The sequence below is a fragment of the Culex quinquefasciatus genome, chromosome 1 (genome assembly GCF_015732765.1).
Source record: "Culex quinquefasciatus strain JHB chromosome 1, VPISU_Cqui_1.0_pri_paternal, whole genome shotgun sequence".
Taxonomy (NCBI): Eukaryota; Metazoa; Arthropoda; class Insecta; order Diptera; family Culicidae; genus Culex; species Culex quinquefasciatus.
In genome coordinates, this window is record NC_051861.1 from 25,825,268 (window position 1) to 25,843,514 (window position 18,247).

The window sequence follows — 18,247 nt, forward strand, 5'->3', positions numbered from 1 at the left end:
GGAGTGTACTAATGAATGGAATAGTGGAATAATCCCAAATGTTTACGTTTTGGTTTTGTGCCCTAATGAAATGTTTGGCTCGAAGTGACAGTTCACGTCAAGTAAGAGGGGGATAGACTGCTTGTTTATAAACGTTTATGAACTGTTACTACGGATATAACCCTTTCCTTACAGTTGGTCTAAATCCATTCTAAAGCCAAAAACCAAGGGTGGCCCATTCTGCCCCCTGCCCCTGTCTACCTGTCTCAACGGATTATTATAGAGTGTACTAAATGCTGCCAGAAATAAATGTGTTTACAACAACAACTAATGCGGAACACCTCCCATAATCAATATTGCTGTGAAACTTTTTGAGCCGCACCCACAAGGATATAATCGTAGTACCTATCACCACTAAATAGCAAAAACTTGTTCCACGAAAACTCACTCCTCCTGCAGGGTAGCCTCATTGCCCTTGAAACGCGTGTGCATTTCGTCATCAGAACAGCACTTCCCCTAAGCACTCGTTAACCTTCAGTCCCGCAACAGGTCCTTTCAGATCGACGACGAACCCGAAGGTCACAGCACAGCTTTCATTCACAACCAATGCTTTTCCGGCTCTGTTCTGTTTTGCTCGTCCCATTCTGACCGTGTATCGAACAAACTTGCACGTGCACTGCGCACCACGTGGTTCCCTTCGGGTCGACTCGGCTCGGGGTGGTACTGAACTGCGAAGGGGAGCCTTCATTGAGGTGAGGTTTGGGATCGTCGTCCTCTTATCGCACTATACTATCGACTGTTGAGGTTCCAGGCTCAAGCCAGGGTCTTCAGTCCTTGGACAGCTCTCGCCGGCGACGGTTGTCCCCATCAGTCGTGGTTTGGTCTGATGGTACAAAGATAGTGGATTTGGAGGTGGCCTGAGTTGCCTGTTGCATACATTAGGGCGCCCCTTGAGGTCACCCCACCTCCCGGAAGTGAATCCAAACGGGTGCTTTGTAATTGAAAGCATAAATCTGGGCGCGAGGAACAGTCTAGTGAAGCAAGCCGCACCGCCGTGTCTAACGGTAGGCGCCATGTGGTTAAGCAGTGCCACCTATCGGCAGGAGAGAAAAAAAAAAATCCTGAAAGAAGCGCAAGTGCTAAGTATTCCACAATATTAGCCCGCTTTGTCGAGTGGAAGTGATGCGTCTGGGAAATTGCTACGCCTTGGCACATTCCGGTTGCCCCCGGAGTTAGGCAAAGGAATTTTTGCATGCGTTATTGGGAGGCGCGCGCTGGAACTGAGCTGGGCTGGTGGAATAAATGAGCAGGGCTGGAATTGTGAGGGAGGTTGAGGGGACTCTCATCCGGAGCACCTCATAAAGATAAATCATTCCGACGCAAATAAATCACACCGAGGAATGCGCGCTGTATTGTGTGTTTGTGTGTAGCAATCTTACGGTTGCCTAACGTCGGGAGATATTTTTGCCCATTCGAGCGACGGCAATGGGACATATCGAGCAGATTGTGCTGTGGCTCATAAATATATAAAAGAAAATTTAGAAAAAAATGGGCTAATAAAATCGTTTTGCTTCTCTTCGTGAAAAATACGAAAAAAAATATCAAATCACGTGTTGCTAGCATAAAATAAAAAAAATTAGTGACGTAACTTCAACCTCGATTACAAAATATATATATATATATATCTAGCAGTGCTTAGTGAAAAGATTTTTTTTTTACTAAAGTGACGGTTCTCTCACTCTGGGAATAACATGAGTGCTGTTGGTGGCGGCACCCATTTCATTGTGGATGCAAATTGGCTGGATGGTTATGCGCGTTGTACTGGAAAACACAAGTGCCAGAGAGTGCAAATGAAGAATAATGGTGCCGCAATATTGAAGCTGTAAATGGCGATGTGGTTGAGATGTTTGGAATAGTTTTCTGAACTGCACAGGGTAGGTTTGATTGCATTTTAAAGCTTATTTTAAATTTAACAAGAAAATAAAAAAAAATGTTTTAAAATGTTTGCTTTTGGATCCAACAGTATTGTTAAGTTTAAATCCTTGGCCTGGTGCCTTACTGGTAATCGTTACTTACAAAACAAAATATTTCTGTTATGAAATTAAACATTACATTACAAGTCATTTTTCCATTTCTTCCATGTTGCGTCTTCCAAGACACCCATTTCAACACCTTAACTCCCAAGCACGACAAAAAAGGGCCATTTCCATTCAAATTCTCATTTTTTGCTGGAGCCTGGGAGTTTAAGTGTTAATTAAAATTAAACACATTTTAAATTGAGTTGAAAAAATGAAGAAGTTTTGGCAAAATGTATTACCGTCATCAGGGGTGACATTAGGTCTGGGGGGTGAGATTCGGTCATACAAAAATTCTGAAATTTGTATGACCCAATTCCAACCCTCAGACCCAATGACAACCCGGATAACGGTACTTGGAATTGACTAAAAAAAGAAGTTGTCGGTTGAACGTAATGCCCCATTGCATGATTAAAATTAAGAGCGAGTTTTTCACAAATGTGTAACAGGTCGTATCGAGGTACTCCGATTTGGATGAAACTTTCAGCGTTTGTTTGTCTATATATGAGATGAACTCATGCCAAATATGAGCCCTCTACGACAAAGGGAAGTGGGGTAAAACGGGCTTTGAAGTTTGAGGTCGAAAAAACATGAAAATCTTAAAAATGCTCGCATTTCCGTAAAACTTCTTCAATTCTAACTCTCTTAGATGCATTCGAAAGGTCTTTTGAAGCACTTCAAAATGTGCCATAGACATCCAGGATTGGTTTGATTTTTTCTCATAGCTTTTGCAAATAACTGTTAAAAATGGATTTTTTTTTATTTATTTATTTTATTCACCGCCTCCATCTGAAATGCTCAGGCTGTATCTTAACACTAACTAATTCTAATTTTAAACACAGATTTGGTCACAGCATAATCGAAACAAGTACAGACTTCGTTGAATTTACGGAGACAAACATCGAGCGGGTTATAATAACCGTAGTCAAACAGATGCCTCGGAATCCACAATAAAGGACGTTCACTTCTGAGTCCTTGGCGCGCCGGTTCGTTGAAGCGTACGTTGCCGCGGATGCTGTCGCAGTCGATGTTGCCTCGTAGCAGGTCGAACACGAAGAGGCGCTGCATCAGGATCCTACGCTGGGCGAGAGATTGCAACCTAAACAGCAAGCAGCGTTCCTCGTACGGTGGCAGGATTTGCGGGTTGGTCCATGGTAGCTTGCGTAAAGCAAACCTCACAAAGGCACGCTGTACTCGTTCAAGCCGTGCAGAGTGCGTTACGTGATAAGGCGCCCAGACTATCGCAGCATACTCCAGCACACTCCTGACCAGCGAGACGTACAACACCTTCAGAGCGAAAGGGTCGTCAAAGTGGGCGGTGTTGCGCTTCAGAAAACCCAGCATGGCAAATGCCTTTGCAGTTGTCAGCGCAATGTGTTCATTGAACCTCATTTTACGATCTACCGTCACGCCTAGATCCTTGATCGATGTGACACGATCTAGAGCACGACGCTCCACTGTGTACTCGAAGCGCAAGGGATCCCTAGAACGGCTGAATGAGACGACCTTGCACTTCTTCGCGTGCACCTTCATGCCATTCAAATCGCACCAGTTGAGAAGAGAGTTGATGTCCGACTGCAGTGCACAGCAATCGGCGTTGTTCTTTACTTTGCGGAACATCTTCAAGTCGTCAGCGTACATCAGCGTACTGGAGCTGGTAAACGCGCAGATTTCGTTCACAAACAGAATAAAAATAAGAGGACCTAGATGACTGCCTTGTGGGACGCCGGAAGGAATTTCAAATATGCCGGAATGAGCGACTCGAAGGTTGACGAAGGCCTTCCGATTCGTCAGGTACGAACGAAGCCATTCAGTAATCCAGTCGGGAGACCAAGCCTGCGGAGCTTCCGAATGGTAAGTGCATGAGGTACCTTATCGAACGCCTTCTCAAAGTCGATGTAGATAGCGTCTACTTGTTCGCCGGCCTCGAGGGCGTTTACTGTTGGGTGCACAAAAGCAAGGAGGTTGGTTGTTGTCGATCGTTTTCGCATGAATCCATGCTGATCACCCGAAATGATTGGACTTACTACCGCATACAGTCTTTCGTACACAACTTTCTCCAGCACTTTGGCAAGGCAGTTAAGAATCGATATCGGACGATAGTTCTCGACTTTCTTGGTGCTTCCTGACTTGTGGATCGGGTGATCGACGCAACCTTCCACATCGCAGGAAAGCGCCCTGCCGGAGCGACTCGTTGAAGAGCCTCTTCACTGGAACGGCGAGCGAGCTAGCACAGGATTTGACGAGTGACGGTGGAATTCCATCCGGACCAGGTCCTTTAGCAGCATCCACATCAGAGAGCGCTTTTAGCACATCGTCGTCGTTGAGAATTGGGAGGGGCAACGGCAGATTGTGGCTGGGCACATTGTCAAATTCCTGTTCGCGAGGTGGAATCTCGTCGGAGCTGTGCACTGACTTGAAGTCCGCGAAGAAGTTGGCTGAGTCTGCTGGAGATTTAGAGCTCACATCGCGGTAGGAAACGTCCGTTGGAGTTCGATTCACATTTTTCCTGCTGTTCACGTAACTCCAGAACTTCGATGGATCGCGTTTTAGACTGCTCTGAGTGTTATTGATGTAAGACCGGAAGTTTTCTTGATTCTTAGCGTTGTACTCGTCCTCGATGTTTTGCACCATTACCTTGTCCCATGCTGTCCTTGACTCCATGTAACGCGACGTCGCCTTGCGTAAACGATTCCTTAAGGTTCGTAGCTCATCGTTCCACCACGGCAGCTTGTATCGGTGACTCATTCGTCGGATTTTCTTCGGCACAACCTCGTGTAGGATGGTGTTAAGCTCCCCGTAGAAGTTTGCAGTGGCTTCATCAACTGAGGAAGAGCCAAGACAAGTTTCCCAGTCGACGGTGGAAATTCTCGCGTTCAAGTGATCATAGTCACATTGCACAGTGGTCCAGATCGCAAAATTAAGTGGAAAATGGATTTTCCGAAAAATGGTGACGTTTTGGAGCTTTGGTGTCTTCAGAGGAGTTGTTGCAAATGGAAAGGGGCAACTTTTGGTTTGGTTCAAAATTAGGGTGGTTCACGATTAGGGTGATTTTGAAAATCTAACTTTTCAGGAATATTTTTGGGAATTTTTTTGTCTTCTAAAAAGTTGATGGGCTTGCCAATCCAAGCAACTTTGTCGAAGACACCAAGGTTTTATCTCGTAATCTACGCCTTCTATGACCAAATTTATAAAAGGCATCTGAGCAAACCTTCAAAAATCAGTTTTTTGAACGTGGCAATTCAGGGTTAACTTTTAGAGAAGGGTGATATTCGGAGCACTTTTAGAGCTCTACAAAACAAACATTTTCATTTTTTGACATGTCAATTTGGACTTAAGGGTCAAAAGTTACAGCCATTTTAAGGTAAAAAAGATGCAAATTTAAAACTTAAATATCTCAAAATGGCGCAAGCCAAATTTTAAGCACTAGGTTGCATTTGAAAGAAGATCTAGCACTACAAACGCTGAAAAATCTCAGGGGTGTTTTCTTTAAACTTGAGATATCTTCATTTGAAAAGTCTAATTTTCAAGGGAAAGCCATATGGGACCACCCTAACGAAATTCGAAAATTGTCCAAATATATGTTTTCCATGTAATTTTGCCCGCTGAATCTGAATCTGCCCTCAGAATTGAGCAAAATGTCAACAAATCGATTTTGGTCATATTTTGGGTTTCCATGTAAAATTATCATTTAAACCCAAAATATGACCAAAAATCGATTTGTTGACATTTTGGCTCAATTCTGAGGGCAGATTCAGATTTAGCAAAATTACATGGAAAAACATATATTTGGACAATTTTCGAATTTCGTAAGGGTGGTCCCATATGGTTTTCCTTGAAAATTAGACTTTCAAATGAAGATATCTCAAGTTTAAAGAAAAACACCCTGAATTTTTCAGCGTTTGTAATGCTAGATCTCTTCTTTCAAATGCAACCTAGTGCTCAAAATTGGCTTGCGCCATTTTGAGATATTTAAGTTTTAAATTTGCATCTTTACCTTAAAATGGCTGTAACTTTTGACCCTTAAGTCCAAATTGACATGTCAAAAATGAAAATGTTTGTTTTGTAGAGCTCTAAAAGTGTCCGAATCTAAAGTTAACCCTGAATTGCCACGTTCAAAAAACTGATTTTGAAGAGATGCTTTTATAAATTTGGTCATAAAGGCGTAGATAGATAAAATTTTGGTGTCTTCGACAAAGTTGCTTGGATTGGCAAGCCCATCAACTTTCTAGAAGACAAGAAAATTCCCAAAAATATTCCTGAAAGGTTGGATTTTCAAAATCACCCTAATCGTGAACCACCCTAATTTTGAACCAAACCAAAAGTTGCCCCTTTCCATTTGCAGCAACTCTTCTGAAGACACCAAAGCTCCAAAACGTCACCATTTTTCGGAAAATCCATTTTCCACTTGATTTTGCGATCTGGACCACTGTGCATTGGGCGAAATCGAAAACTTCATCTGCATCGTCCTGAACGTCGGTGCCGCCTAGATCGTAATCCAGTTTGACAAGGATAGGCTTATGGTGAGGGTCAGGTTTTAAAAGAGGACATGCTGGATCGAAAAGTTCGCAGTTTTAAACCTTAAGGCCGATGCAAATATTTAAAAAAAGTTTTTGTCCCTCGGCCCTGGCCGAGGTCAAGGGGGGGGGGGGCAAAAAAATAAAAAAATAAAAAAATTCAAATAACAAGCCATAGTCTTCACATTTAAATGAAAAAAGTGTTTTAAAATGCATTTTACACTAGTTTAGTTGTTTTGCAATCATTAGTTTTCAAAAAATCTAAGATCTGACAAAAACAAAAATTGTATCGAAAAAAAAGATTTTGCATCGAAAATTTTCAAAAATCTTAAGATTTTTAATAAACCCAAACATGCTAAAAATGATTTTAAACGCAGGAGAATGTATTTTAATTTGATTTCAGTTGGTTGCACATGAATTTTCATTGAAATTTTGAAGTTTATTTATTGTAATTTTTTTGCCCCCTGATTTTCGGACCAATTTTGAAGGGGGTGACAAAAACTTTTAAAAATATTTGTACCAGCCTAATATATTTTCCAACAGCCTCCAAGCCATTTAAAATGGCTGAATTCAAACAAATGTGTATAAATAACGCTACTTAATCCAGCATTAGGTGGTTGATGCCTACTTCATATAGTATATTAGGTTGGCTCGATATGCAGAACAGCCAATTTCTGGACACAAACAGGCATCAAAACCACTTTCAACGCGTTTTAATGTTTGACTTTGAATAAACAAAACCGAGAGCACGCAACGTAAACAATAACAAAAACGTTTTGTTTGGTTTGCTATAATTACTTGTGTCAAACGCGTTCTGACCAAAAATCCCTTTGGCCAATTGTCGCACTTACATACATTTTCTAATTGTGTCAAGATAGCACGACAAGATTGAAACTTCTCTCATATGAACAGTGACAAAAATTTACGGAGTTTTGTCGGTTCTTGTTGAATATCTCAGGATTAAATTCGAATTTTGGAGATCTGTGAAGGTCAACAGGTGAGACATTGTGAGCTGCACGAAATGGCGTTCTTAGTTCAATTTGGCCCAAAATCCTAAACAAATTTCTTTCGAAGAGATCACAAAATTGCACAAATCATTTTTTTACATTTCATATTTGCACATCAGTTTGTATGATATCGGCATATTAAAGTTCAGTGCTGGGTGATACTTAGATATCATTGATTTTGAGAAGCCGTATCCCAGGAATGAGTAGACTATAGTCTTCAATGTTGCTTAGACGAATTAATAACATATTGAATTAGCTTACACGAAAACATATTTTTGGAAATGCGTATTCAGTGCCCTTGTCAAAATCGAAAAATTGAGGATTTGTTTTCAAAATTTAACCACAGACAACAGGCGTAGCAGCTGGAACAAAATAATTTGAAAATTGTGTTTTAAAATATGGCGGATGATACAGTATCGCCATCTCGTAGTAAATTGCCTCTTGCAAGAATAAGCCTGAATGTAGACTTCAGTGCACCACAGCTTGTGCTGGAGCCAACTTGATTTTGATGATGCTATTTTTAAATAAATTATTTTTTTGCTTTGAAATTGACTAACAATTATCTGAAGCGATACTCAAATTAATTGGTTTTGATATTTTAAGCTATTTTTGATCTACACAGATTTTCTCGACTAAAAGATGCATGAAGATTTTGATGATAATGAGAATACGCCCAACCACGTTGTGTTGTTTACACTTGAGAGCAGCGCGGAAGAGTTGTCAAAATCACCTCTGCGACGGCAGTGCCACTGTAGCTGTGGCTGCCACAAACGGCTTGCCAACCAAACAAGGTGGTGATCGAGCTAAACCGTCTATTGTCAGTGATTCATCGTAGTGGTTTTAACTTCAAAATGGTGGGATTTTAAAATGTATCGTACTATTCAGTCCAAGTTTGATTTTACATAAAAAAGTTTAAAGACTAAACTTGTTTGAGGCCCTACCTAGGGCCCACACTAAAAAATTCTTTTTGGTCTCCTAAAATATGTCACAAAATTTCAAAAGCCTAAAAATGCGGATTTTGGGAATTCAACTTTTTGTGAGAAAAAAACAAGAACAAAAAATGTATGCTGAATTCACCAAATCGTTCATAAAATGCCATGGATTTTTGTATGAATAAAATGCTAGCAAAAAAACAGAAAATCATTGAATGTAAAAAAACCCAGAGAGTCTCATTGATGACTATTCTACCGTACCCACAAACTGCAAAGGCATGTTGAAATTATTTATGGAAAAGTAAACTTCTGGAAGCTTATGTTCAAAAATATCTACTATTAAAAAGTTTCTTCGGGGGAGCGTTTGGGTTGCCAAAGTACTCGGCCAACAAAGTAAAGTCGTTTTGATTGGCAATCAATCAATGTAAAAAAGTGAGAAAATTCACCATCTAGAGCAGTATTTGGAGAAATCCTCTGAATTCCAGATGAAAGTTTTTTGGAGAGGGAAAGCAATTTAATTTGTTCGCCGAATTTCTCCGCCCAAGTTTGTAAGGGTATATTGAAATGAATTAAAATAATTGAACAGCTCATGCTGATACTTTTTTTTAAACACCACTTCACACTGGCATCACAGACAATTCACGTGCGCGTGCTCACAAAATTACAGCACCATACACTACCATGTATTTCGTGCACTCTCGACTAGATGGCTCTGCTGGTAAATTATGGATTTTCAATAAAAATGTCACATGATCATTCTCTGTTTGTCTGTGATGGCATCATTTAAACAAAAGTTTTTTCCGCTGCACCCACCAAATTGGAAGCATTCGTCGTACCGGAAATTGATTCCTTTTCTGCTTGAATTTTCCGCGCGAAAAATAACGCGCGTGTCACGACGATAACAGCGCGGGCACTTGTTTGAATTTTCGAATTTACCAGCAGTCAGGAAAATGAAAAAAAGGAAAAGTTCGCTACCCCATATCCTCACAAACACAAACACACACACACACATGTGAAGCAGGGAAACATTCTCAAACTTACTGGTGCGTGCTGACATTGATAGTACTGTCACGCGGTGAAGAAGGGAGTGAATGTGCGCGATGGTGTCGTCGTCTTGCCATCAACACCCTGAGGGACCCTCATTGAGGGTGATGTCGTTTAGGGAAAGATTTCCACTGCTTCTGGTTTGAGTCTGACGGATTTTTGGAGGAAATTTAGTTTCTGATTTAATTCTTTTTTGAGTGTTAGAAATAGTAGTTCATTATGCCTATACATAGTAACAGTGGTATTCTAAAAGCTCGAAAAAAGGGTTTGGGTTCCGTTTTGGTCTCACTTGATTTGTGTTGGGTGCCCTTTTGAAAATTATGAAGTTTAGTAAAGTGCTTTGTTGTAGGTTGTAGGACGCAAGCAAGCTAAATCACTCACGGTGTCCTGAGGGAAGAGAATCTCCTTCCGACAGTAACCTTCAATAACTCCGAAAAAAAAGTCTGACAAAGCTGAAAAACAGGGCTCGCACCTTGTTGGGGGCCTGTGACGTAGTTTTGGTCTACCCAGTATCCCCTCACAATGTCTGGCATTAAGTGTGAAGAAAGCTTTCCAGAAAGATAAGTAGAAAAATGAAAAGATAGTATGTCAATATGGATGCGTATGGATCGATGATCCCCACACAAGGACACAAAAAAGATAAATGGAAAGTAGAGCAGAATAAGAACAAAGAATTAGGAACAAGAAATAGTCAATGCACATAGGAAGAAAACGCTGAAAATCAAAAATGAGAGGTTGATGTGAATGGAGATAAAATTGACTCTCCCTTTAAAAGAATATATTCAACTACCTATTCAATACGCTACTTCAATCAGTTGAAATCATATAGTAACTAAAAAAATGGGTGTTTTGTTGTGAGAAACCCCGTCATGTTATACATTTTTAAAAAGGTATTTAAAAGACCTTTCTAACGAGTCCAAAATATTGAAGACTTGAAAACCCCATCAAAATTTAAAAGCAGAGCAGTTCTCTAGGATTTCGGTCATTCGATTTTTTTTGTATTTTTTAATCCGACTGAAACTTTTTTGGTGCCTTCGGTATGCCCAAAGAAGCCATTTTGCATCATTAGTTTGTCCATATAATTTTCCATACAAATTCGGCAGCTGTCCATACAAAAATGATGTATGAAAATTCAAAAATCTGTATCTTTTGAAGGAATTTTTGATCGATTTGGTGTCTTCGGCAAAGTTGTAGGTATGGATACGGACTACACTGGAAAAAATAATACACGGTAAAAAAATTTGGTGATTTTTTTATTTAACTTTTTATCACTAAAACTTGATTTACAAAAAAACACTATTTTTAATTTTTTTTATTTTTTGATATGTTTTAGAAGGCATAAAATGCCAACTTTTCAGAAATTTCCAGGTTGTGCAAAAAATCACTGACCGAGTTATGAATTTTTTAATCAATACTGATTTTTTCAAAAAATCGAAATTTTGGTCGTAAAAATTTTTCAACTTCATTTTTCGATGTAAAATCAAATTTGCAATCAAAAAGTACTTAACTGAAATTTTGATAAAGTGCACCGTTTTCAAGTTATAGCCATATTTAAGTGACTTTTTTGAAAATAGTCGCAGTTTTTCATTTTTTTAAATTAGTGCACATGTTTGCCCAGTTTTGAAAAAAATATTTTTAAAAAGCTGAGAAAATTCTCTATATTTTGCTTATTTGGACTTTGTTGATACGACCTTTAGTTGCTGAGATATTGCAATGCAAAGGTTTAAAAACAGGAAAATTGATGTTTTCTAAGTTTCACCCAAACAACCCACCATTTTCTATCGTCAATATCTCAGCAACTAATGGTCCGATTTTCAATGTTAATATATGAAACATTTGTGAAATTTTCCGATCTCTTCGAAAAAAATATTTTTGGAATTTTCAAATCAAGACTAACATTTCACAAAGGCCAAACATTCAATATTACGCCCTTTTAAAATGTGTATCAACATAGTCCGAATAAGCAAAATATAGAGAATTTTCTCAGCTTTTCAAAAATATTTTTTTCAAAACTGGGCAAACATGTGCACTAATTTAAAAAAATGAAAAACTGCGACTATTTTCAAAAAAGTCACTTAAATATGGCTATAACTTGAAAACGGTGCACTTTATCAAAATTTTAGTAAAGTACTTTTTGATTGCAAATTTGATTTTACATCGAAAAATGAAGTTGAAAAATTTTTACGACCAAAATTTCGATTTTTTGAAAAAAATCAGTATTGATTAAAAAATTCATAACTCGGTCAGTGATTTTTTGCACAACCTGGAAATTTCTGAAAAGTTGGCATTTTATGTCTTCTAAAACATATCAAAAAATAAAAAAAATTAAAAATAGTGTTTTTTGTAAATCTAGTTTTAGTGATAAAAAGTTAAATAAAAAATCACCAAATTTTTTTTTTACCGTGTATTATTTTTTCCAGTGTAGTCCGTATCCATACCTACAACTTTGCCGAAGACACAAATCGATCAAAAATTCCTTCAAAAGATACAGATTTTTGAATTTTCATACATCATTTTGTATGGACAGCTGCCGAATTTGTATGGACAAACAAACTAATGATGCAAAATGGCTTCTTTGGGCATACCGAAGGCACCAAAAAAGTTTCAGCCGGATTAAAAAATACAAAAATTAAAATTTAAGAAAAAAGACCGATTTCGTAGAGAATTGCTCAGCACACGGATTGAAATCCTGTATGCAAATCCGGTAACGCTGTGCTGTTGAATTCGACAATGTTGTCAGTTCTCTCAGATTTCGGTCATTGTTTTGCATTTTTTAATCCGACTGAAACTTGTTTGGTGCCTTCGGTATACCCAAAGAAGCCATTTTGCATCATTAGTTTGTCCACATAATTTTCCATACAAATTTGGCAACTGTCCATACAAAAATGATGCATGAAAATTCGAAAATCTGTATCTTTTGAAGGAATTTTTTGATTGATTTGGTGTCTTCGGCAAAGTTGTAGGTATGGATATGGACTACACTGAAAAAATGATACACGTTAAAATTTTTTTGATGATTTTTTATTTAAATTTTTGTCACTTAAACTTGATTTGCAAAAACACTATTTTTATTTTTTTTATATGTTTTTTTATATGTTTTAGAAAATTTAGAGGACATCAAATGCCAACTTTTCAGAAATTTCCAGGTTGTGCAAAAAATCTTTGACCGAGTTATGAATTTTTTAATCAATACTTGTTTTTTTCAAATAATCGAAATATTAGTCGTAATAATATTTCAACATCATTTTTCGATGTAAAATCAAATTTGCAATCGAAAAGTATTGGAGTGAAATTTGGATAAAGTGCACCGTTTTCAAGTTAAAGCCATTTTTAGGTAACTTTTTTTTAATAGTCGCAGTTTTTCATTTTTTAAATATAGTGCACATGTTTGCCCACTTTAAAAAAACTATTGTTGAAAAGCTGAGAAAATTCTCTATATTTTGCATTTAAGAACTTTGTTGATATGACCCTTAGTTGCTGAGATATTGCCATGCAAGTGTTTAAAAACAGCAAAATTGATGTTTTCTAAGTATCACCCAAACAACCCACCATTTTCTAACGTCGATATCTCAGCAATCAGAATTGATTAAAAAAATCATAACTCGGTCAAAGATTTTTTGCACAACCTGGAAATTTCTGAAAAGTTGGCACTCGATGTCCTCTAAAACATATAAAAAAATGTTAAATAGTGTTTTTTTTGCAAATCAAGTATTAGTGACAAAAAGTTAAACAAAAACTCACCAATTTTTTTACCGTGTATTATTTTTTTCCAGTGTAGTCCATATCCATACCTACAAGTTTGCCCAAGACACCAAATCGATCAAAAAATTCAAAAAGATCAAAAAGATACAGATTTTTGAATTTTTATCGTTTTTGTATGTACAGTTGCCAAATTTGTATGGAAAATTATATGGACAAACTAATGATGCAAATGGCTTCTTTGGGCATACCAAAGGCACCAAAAAAGTTACAGCCGGATTAAAAAATACAAAAATTAAAATTCTAAAAAAATACCGATTTTGTAGAGAATTGCTCAACATGGAAATGTTTCCAAGGTAGTTTTATATAAAACATATTTTACAAATTATCTTTTCGGAATTCCGTCGTGAAACTACTTACTTTTCCTGTCATTCTTGAACGACGAAATAGCCTACTTTTCTGTAACAAAAATAACAGAATCGAATAGCAACACTTTTCAAAATAAATGCTGAAAATTTCTACTTTTCAGCACTCAAATGGGTGCTGAATAGTTGAACTTTTCAGCATTTGTTTCGAAAAGTAGCACTTTTCAACATTTTTTTGATTTAAACGATTTATTGACAAAATACATGAAAATTTGACATAACATTTCACTCAGTGTGTTTTTTGGATTTGCAAAAAATGTTGTATGGAACTCGTTGCAAAACTTGATTTTTTCCGCACTCTTCGTATTTATCCAACTCGGTGAACCTCGTTGGATAAATGTACGACTCGTGCTGAAAAAATCCTCTTTTTGCAATTTGTTGCATAAACTACTATTAAGTCACTACCGCCAACCGAGGGAAATCGGGACTGCAGTCTGAATTGGTACAGGATATTTTAGAGCATGAAATTTGAAAATAAAATTGAATAAAATTAAGTACAAAATATTTAAAGCGTTTGGCATTTGCGGATCCGTTAATAAAATTTCAATAATTTTCCCTTATAAACCACATATATTTTGATATAATATGCCAATCACAAATTTGCCAATGCTTTTAAAATTCTTATCGATTTCTAAGTATTCAATTGTTCTTCTATTTCCACAACCAAATCTTAGTTTTTAGACCAAAATTATTTTTTTTCAATTTCGGAAATTTCCGGAACAAGATATAAAAAAAAATCGGGATTCGGGAATTGCCGGGATGGACGCACTAGGAAAAATAAAAGTTCACGTGTTTCTGGGGACCTCAGTGTTTTTGCTTCCCCTCACCTATTCTTGACAATTCGATAGCGGTGTGCTCTCTTATACTAACCGACATTTTGGTAGTTGCGAGAAAATCGATTTTTAAACTTTGAATTACTGTTTCTGGAAAACTGTTCGTCAAACAATTGTTCTAACAATTTTAAAGTATGCACCTGACATTACTTAAAGATATTGTGAAATATAAAAACTTTTGAAATGCTAGAAAAATTTTGGCAGAGAAAATACGAAAAAAAATCATGCTTGCAATTGGCACAAGTGTGTTTTGGAAGGTAATTTGTATGAGTTAGCACAAACGTGCACAGGGCTTTGGTACAAAATCGTGCAAAGTAATTTTATTGTTAAAATAGTTCAAATTAGTTGTTTCAATGTTATTTTTTCACGAGTTGGTTAATTTAAGCGTAAGAAAAACATTTTATATCAAAACTTTTTTCAAATACTTATTTTAGTTTGAATTTGGTAGGAAAATTAACCTTTTGGAAAAATTAGCATTTAAATCAATATTTTTGTATGAAAAAATTAGTGAAATAATATTCTTTATGAATATAATTGTAAAACCATCCATAATACATCAACTATGACGAATACTAGGTTGATGTATTCCTAAAAACATAAGAAAATGATGTTGTAAAAACTTTTAGCTAGTTTATTATACTTCAATTCTATCATACGACCATTCAAAAACGAATGGTATCCAAGGCACAAACCGTTATTTAGATTTATGGTGAATTCCAGTTGGAACAAGTGTGTCTCATGCAATGGAATCGATGAATGTATTGAATAGAACAATTGTGCCCCAAATAAATTAAAAACGTAATATTTTAAAGTATGGACGACCCATAAAGTTGTGCCAAGTGTGCACATCAACTATGGGAGATGTTGTTACGTCGTTTTTTGTTGCATGGACGACCCCTTCAGTTGAGCTAGGAGTGCACAACGACTTGAAGAATGTTAAAATTTGCCATTTAGGTTGGGCTAAGTGGGTAATGGGTTGGGGAAAAATGTCGTTACGTTGTTTTTTTTTGCATGGACGACCCCTACAGTTGAGCTAAGAGTGCACAACGATTTGAAGAATGTTTCAAATTGGACTTTTGGGTTAGGCTAAGTGGGTAATGGGTTGGGGAAAAATGTTGTTACGTCGTTTTTTGTTGCATGGACGACCCCTTCAGTTAAGCTAGGAGTGCTCAACGACTTGAAGAATGTTAAAATTTGCCATTTAGGTTGAGCTAAGTGGGTAATGGGTTGGGGAAAAATGTTGTTACGTTGTTTTTTGTTGCATGGACGACCCCTTCAGTTGAGCTAGGAGTGCACAACGACTTGAAGAATGTTAAAATTTGCCATTTAGGTTGGGCTAAGTGGGTAATGGGTTGGGGAAAAATGTTGTTACGTTGTTTTTTTTTGCATGGACGACCCCTACAGTTGTGCTAAGAGTGCACAACGACTTGAAGAATGTTAAAATTTGCCTTTTAGGTTGGGCTAAGTGGGTAATAGGTTGGGGAAAAATGTTGTTACGTAGTTTTTTTTGCCTGGACGACCCCTACAGTTGTGCTAAGAGTGCACAACGACTTGAAGAATATTAAATTGGACTTTTGGGTTGGGCTATGTGGGTATGGGTTGGGGAAAAATGTTGTTACGTCGTTTTTTTGCATGGACGACCCCTGCAGTTGAGCTAGGAGTGCTCAACAACTTGTAGAATGTTTAAATTTGCCTTTTGGGTTGGGCTAAGTGGGAAATGAGTTGGGGAAAATTGTTGTTACGTTGTTTTTTTTTTTGCATGGACGACCCCTTCTGTTGAGCTAAGAGTGCACAGCGACTTGAAGAATATTAAATTGGATTTTGGGTTGGGCTAAGTGGGTCGTGAGTTTTTTTTTAATCTTTTTAAGTACTTTGTATGGGATTTTGTATGAGCTTTATTGTGCAGGAAAAATGTAAGCAAAGTTTCAGCTACGTAGCCACATTTAACAAGTGGGTTCCAACCCAAAAGACCAAATTGAAAACATTCTTTAAGTCTTTGTCCACTCTCAGCTTAACTGCAGGGTTCGTTTATGCAAAAAAAAAAAAAAAATACTACGCACCGTTAGTGGGGGTGACACTGGATCTGGGGGGTGAAATTGAGTCAAAGTATTTTTTACGGATTTTACCATTTCTCAGGTGCGTCTCTATGACTCTAAATTTTGTTAAAATGGTATAATATGGTATAGTAGCCCAACTCAAAAGTCCAATTTGAAACATTCTTCATGTCGTTGTGCACTCCTAGCTTACCTACAGGGGTCGTCCATGCAAAAAAAAACAACGTAACAACATTTTCCTCCAACCCATTACCCTCTTAGCCCAACCCAAAAGTCCAATTTAATATTCTTCAAGTCGTTGTGCACTACTAGCACAACTGCAGGGGTCGTCCATGAAAAAACGACGTAACAACATTTTTCCCCAACCCATTACCCACTTAGCCCAACCTAAAAGTCCAGTTTGAAACATTTTTCAAGTCGTTGTGCACTCCTAGCTCACGTACAGGGGTCGTTCATGCAAAAAAAACGACGTAACAACATTTTTCCAAAACCCATTGCCCACTTAGCCCAACCCAAAAGTCCAGTTTGAAACATTCTTCAAGTCGTTGTGCACTCTTAGCACAACTGAAGGGGTCGTCCACGAAAAAAAAAAAACGACCAACCAACCAACCCAACCTAAAAGTCAAATTTAAACAATCTTCAAGTCGTTGTGCACTCTTAGCACAACTGTAGGGGTCGTCCATGATAAAAAACGACGTAACAATAATTTTCCCCAACCCATTACCCACTTAGCCTAACCCAAAAGCCCAATTTGAAACATTCTTCAAATCGTTGTGCATTCTTAGCACAACTGTAGGGGTCGTCCAGGTAAAAAAAACGACGTAACAATAATTTTCCCCAACCCATTACTCACTTAGCCCAACCCAAAAGTCCAGTTTGAAATATTCTTCAAGTCGTTGTGCACTCCTAGCACAACTGAAGGGGTCGTCCATGATAAAAAACGATGTAAAAACATTTTTCCCCAACCCATTACCCACTTCGCCTAACCCAAAAGTCCAATTTGAAACATTCTTCAAATCGTTGTGCACTCTTAGCACAACTGTAGGGGTCGTCCAGGTAAAAAAAACGACGTAACAATAATTTTCCCCAACCCATTACTCACTTAGTCCAACCCAAAAGTCCAATTTGAAATATTCTTCAAGTCGTTGTGCACTCCTAGCACAACTGAAGGGGTCGTCCATGATAAAAAACGATGTAAAAACATTTTTCCCCAACCCATTACCCACTTAGCCTAACCCAAAAGTCCAATTTGAAACATTCTTCAAATCGTTGTGCACTCTTAGCACAACTGTAGGGGTCGTCCAGGTAAAAAAAATGACGTAACAATAATTTTCCCCAACCCATTACTCACTTAGCCCAACCCAAAAGTCCAGTTTGAAATATTCTTCAAGTCGTTGTGCACTCCTAGCACAACTGAAGGGGTCGTCCATGATAAAAAACGACGTAAACACATTTTTCCCCAACCCATTACCCACTTCGCCTAACCCAAAAGTCCAAATTGAAACATTCTTCAAATCGTTGTGCACTCTTAGCACAACTGTAGGGGTCGTCCAGGTAAAAAAACGACGTAACAACATTTTTCCCCAACCCATTACTCACTTAGCTCAACCCAAAAGTCCAGTTTGAAATATTCTTCAAGTCGTTGTGCACTCTTAGTACAACTGCAGGGGTCTTCCATACAA

At 37.8% G+C, this 18,247-nt stretch overlaps 1 protein-coding gene across 1 annotated transcript in view; it reads left to right on the forward strand.

Moving 5' to 3' along the window:
- The first annotated feature begins 819 nt into the window (after window positions 1-819).
- The window catches only part of LOC6047624 (tachykinin-like peptides receptor 86C), a 195,399-nt gene continuing 177,971 nt past the window's right edge, over window positions 820-18,247 (forward strand). Inside the window, exon 1 of the mRNA XM_038248917.1 lies at window positions 820-1,913. The gene's annotated coding sequence lies outside the window, so the exon portion shown is untranslated. The remainder of the gene's footprint in view (window positions 1,914-18,247) is intronic.